Raw genomic sequence first — 4,535 nt, forward strand, 5'->3', positions numbered from 1 at the left:
CATACACTACCGATCAAAAGTTTGGAGTCACCTAGGCAATTTGAAGTTTTCCATTAAAACTCACACTTCCATTCATGCACTAACATAATTGCACAAGAGTTTTGTAATCATCAATTAGCCTTTCAACACCATTAGCTAACACAATGTATCATTAGAACACAGGAGTGATGGTTGCTGGAAATGTTCTTCTGTACCCCTATGTAGATATTCCCTAAAAAAAAAAATCAGCCATTTCTAGATAGTCATTGATTCATTTAATGTTATCTTCATTGAAAAAAAAAAAAGATTTTCTTTCAAAAATAAGGACATGTCTGAATGACCCCAAATTTTTGAATAGTAGTATATATTTAGAAAATGTTAAACTATCTTCCATATATGCCATTATTTTTTTTTTATCCAAGCAGGGCTCAAACAAAGAAAAAAATTGCTATTTATAGTCCAGTAAACTTTACAAATAAAAGCACATGTCGAATGTTTAGAGGAATCCCTTTTACTCCGTCATACTCAGGCTGTAAACAGTTAGGTGATACAGATCAGGTCAGCAGGTATCATTTCCATAACTAGAAGCAATGTGTTATGATTTCTACCCTACAATTCCATAATTAGCATGCTGTCAGCAAACAAGCCTTCTCTTGTTTGCGTGGCTGTTTGTAGTCTTTAATTGGCTCTTGTTCGAGCCCTCCCAAAATAACTACAAAGACTTAAGTCTAACATATTCATTATAACGGTCTGATAGTCACACAATGTGATCAACAACAGTGTTACTGTAACAGTCTGGTAAGATGGTGGAGTTGATTGCTGACTGTCTTTGTGGGACAGTGGAGGCCAGTCAGGATCAGAATGACTCCTCTATCTACAGCTCATGCATTAACATATTAGTTTTAGAAATGTGATCCCATTTGTAACGAGTCAGGAAAACTGGCCTTTTGGGGCTCTGGAATGACCAGTTGGTCACCAGTGTTTGATTATGGACAGCAGCGAGGTCTGGATGATCTGTTAACTGGTCCCACCTTCGCCTTCAGCCATCAGCTTCTGTCCCAGTCACTTGTTTGTTTGTTTTCCTTCCTTTGTTTGTACTGGAGAGTTCCTGTGTCAACTGAACCAAACAACACCTCTTTAGAAAAAGAATCCCCTCCCAAACTGTTTGAATGCATCTCACTGTGGATTTATTTTGTCTCTTTGTAGGAGCAACAAGCAATTACCAGATATCTCAAATGGAATTAGAAGAAAATGTGTGTCTGGAATATGTTTCTGGGGCAGACACGGCTTCCCTGTGTTTCTTTATCTCCTATATCCCCAATATGCAAATATCTGCCAAAACTTGAATAATTAAAGAAAATAGAAGCCATCTCAGCAAAATGAGTTTACACATGCACTGCAGCTTCATGTTCACTCAGCCTGAGCCCAAGCAAACATGAAGCCACACATAGAGCAAACATGAAAAGCAGAGCAAGCCCCGTGATGAAGACCTTGTTAACACTACAGCAAATATCCTCACGCAACCTGGCAACCAGGGTTATAACGACATTACTGTCAGTGTCTCAGGGTGTCAAATAGAGACCTGTATCTATTTGACAGCTTAATTACTGTAATTTCATGCCAAATATCAAACAACTCCAGTGGTAAAACGTATGTTCTTGAATCGATGCCACTGTTTACTACGCGGCCAGATGCACTTACACTTCCTGAGCATAAAATAAACACGCTGCTGGGATTCACTGTAGCTGAATGCAGAATTCCCACCAGCTTTTAAAACTGGGTCTCCAAGTCAGTGGCCTGACTTTGAGACGTGTTCCATTATTGTGTCTGCACATCTGAAAACACATACTGTAGGTTTACACTGGGAATGTTCTTTCAATAATTAATAGAAGAGAGCTTCTGCTCAAGGACAGATGTTCTGCAAGACGGACAGGAAAGTGCAAAAAGGCGAAGTAGGTAGAAAGTCAAAAACAAAAGTGGGTCTACATACAAATTTGCTTTGTGAGCTCTGGTTTCAAGGGGTTAGACTGCCTTGAAGTAGCTAATCATTTTACCAACATATTCCCTGCTGCTCTGAACAACACAGCATCGCAAGACAGCAGAGTGGAAAAAATGTATCTGTTTGTTGACCGACTGATGCCCCGACGCTCAGCAATTTCACCAGGATTACATTTGATACACAGCAATCAGAATCAAGTTCTATGTTATTAAAATCAGGGAGGAAGAGTCACGAGTCCCATCGAGTGAGACGTGCTGGAAAGTATGCTGAGAATCTTTATGGTCCAAAGTCATGTAAGCGATGCTGCTCAGAGTTGTTTTTTTTTTTTTTTTTTTAAAACACCACCATAAATATCTCATAGATAACCTGAAGATAAGCTCAGAGGAGAGACACAAGATAAATGATGGAGGGAGGTTTTAACATTCAGGTCTAGCTGGTCCAACATTCTGATGTAAAGCAAAAAAAAAAAAAAAAGAACATCTCAATATAATCAGTGGACTGAAATAACATGTCAGCTTCGGTTTTGTGGTTGTTTATAACCGTTATCCTCTCGGATGCTGTGCTGTTTCTTCACTTTAGGATAATGCTTCCAGTTTAATTATTTTTTGGCTGATTTTAACATACTTTCACTTTAATTATGAAACATGCAGCAGGAAAATATAGAACAGAAATGGGTCAGATATCTCTAAATACATCTAAGACTCCTAAAACGAGTTCTGATGCTAAAATGAGATGCATCAGAAAAAAAAAACACAAGAAAGAAAAGTATTTTAAGGTTTGTTTAATGTAGCTCTTTGGTTCTGTGTGAGGTGATGCGACAGGTTAAATGGCGCGGGCTTCATGTAATACCTCTTGTAGATTAGCTTGAATTCTACGTATTCTCCTTATATCTGCAGCTCTGATAAGAAGACAGTGAGTGGTCGCAGTCAAGTGTGATACAAAGTAGTAGCTTATATCCATCTGGTTCATATAAGATCTGGCACAGTGCTGTGTTCCACTGCTCACTGCCAAGACTGTGCAGAGAAAGACTGACCCCTTTGAGCTCACTAAACCTGTTCTTACTTAAGATGCATTCACGCAGTCACATCTATGCGATGGTTGCCAGGTCGTAACCCGGGTCAGCCGAAGATATAGGCGAGCCACAGAGGTCAGAGGTCACGCAATTAAACTGATACTTTTTGTCACGTTTATGTTTCGTGTTTCAGACGTCTGAAGTCATGTTTTGGGAGAGAGGGCAGGATTTCAAAAGCATTTCAAGATCCCGATTTCAAATGTGACAAAGGATCCGGATTTGGGTGAAATGTTTGGGGGCGCACTGTCACTCTCTATGTCATGGAGATGCCTTATCTGGGTCACAGCAGGTCAGAGCTCTCTTAAGGTTTACCTTTCAAAAAAATAAATACAACAAGTCTGAGTTGGATTTAAGCTGTTGGCATGTGAGAACATTTGTTTAACCAGCGTGCAGAACTCCAAATATGCACACTACTGTTCAGAAGTTTTGGGTCACCCAGGCAATTTCATGTTTTTCATGAAAAATCACACTTTTATTCATGTGCTAACATAATTGCATAAGTGTTTTCTAATCATCAATCAGCCTTTCAACACCATTAGCTAACACAATGTAGCATTAGAACACAGGAGTGATGGTTGCTGGAAATGTTCCTCTGTACCTCTATGGAGATATTCCATTAAAAATCAGCTGTTTCCAGCTAGAATAGTCATTTACCACATTAATAATGTCTAGATTGTATTTCTGATCACTTTAATGTTATCTTCACTGAAAAAACTGCCTTTCTTTCAAAAATAAGGACATTTCTAAGTGACCCCAAACTTTGGAACGATAGTGTACATGATGCCTCAAAATTACCAAATGCATTAATTCTGTGGTAGAATAAAAAACAACTTTTGCCTACACAAACCTGATTCTTTTATCATTGTAGTATGGATATGCACTGATTTAAGGGTGGTGGCTGTTCTCTTCAAGTCTTTGATCATCCCAGAGCATTTTGTGTGACAGCCAGGCGATAGCCTCTTTTCAGCGTATGCATATAGACTTACCTTTCATGCCTTACTGCAAATAGGAGTAGTGTTACAAAGTCTGTGTGGGAGAACATAAAGCACATTGTGACAATTGCATATTGGTGGCAAGAGGGACAAATAGGTTTGCAAAATAAAGATCATATTTCTACACCTGGTGACAATTGTATGTTGGGGTTGAGGTTCTGTTCACTTCAAGGGACTCTTGGATGTTAAACTGATGCACATGACTTTGTGGAGGGGTTAAGTATTAGTGGTAAGGAAACATTAAAGGTCACAAAGTTAATTTAATTAGTTCATATATAAGCTACATAAAGGCAACAGTGAATAAGTAAAGTCATCCTCCAGGTGAAGCCAACAAAAGTGACTCAGTTGCTTCAATGAGCAGTTCCATTAAACTCTCCACTGCCGCAGCAAGAGTTAAACTCTCAGGAGCATTTGTCCACTGCGCTGCAGAGACTAGTCCGTCTCTCCAGGATTGGTGGGGGCTGCTGGTTTAAGCCAATAGGCAGGAAGCAGC

At 39.3% G+C, this 4,535-nt stretch overlaps 1 long non-coding RNA gene across 5 annotated transcripts in view; it reads left to right on the forward strand.

Moving 5' to 3' along the window:
- The window catches only part of LOC129348553 (uncharacterized), a 159,469-nt gene that overhangs the window by 79,247 nt on the left and 75,687 nt on the right, over positions 1-4,535 (forward strand). The window lies entirely within an intron of this gene.

This window comes from Amphiprion ocellaris, chromosome 3, assembly GCF_022539595.1.
Source record: "Amphiprion ocellaris isolate individual 3 ecotype Okinawa chromosome 3, ASM2253959v1, whole genome shotgun sequence".
In the NCBI taxonomy this organism is placed as follows: Eukaryota; Metazoa; Chordata; class Actinopteri; family Pomacentridae; genus Amphiprion; species Amphiprion ocellaris.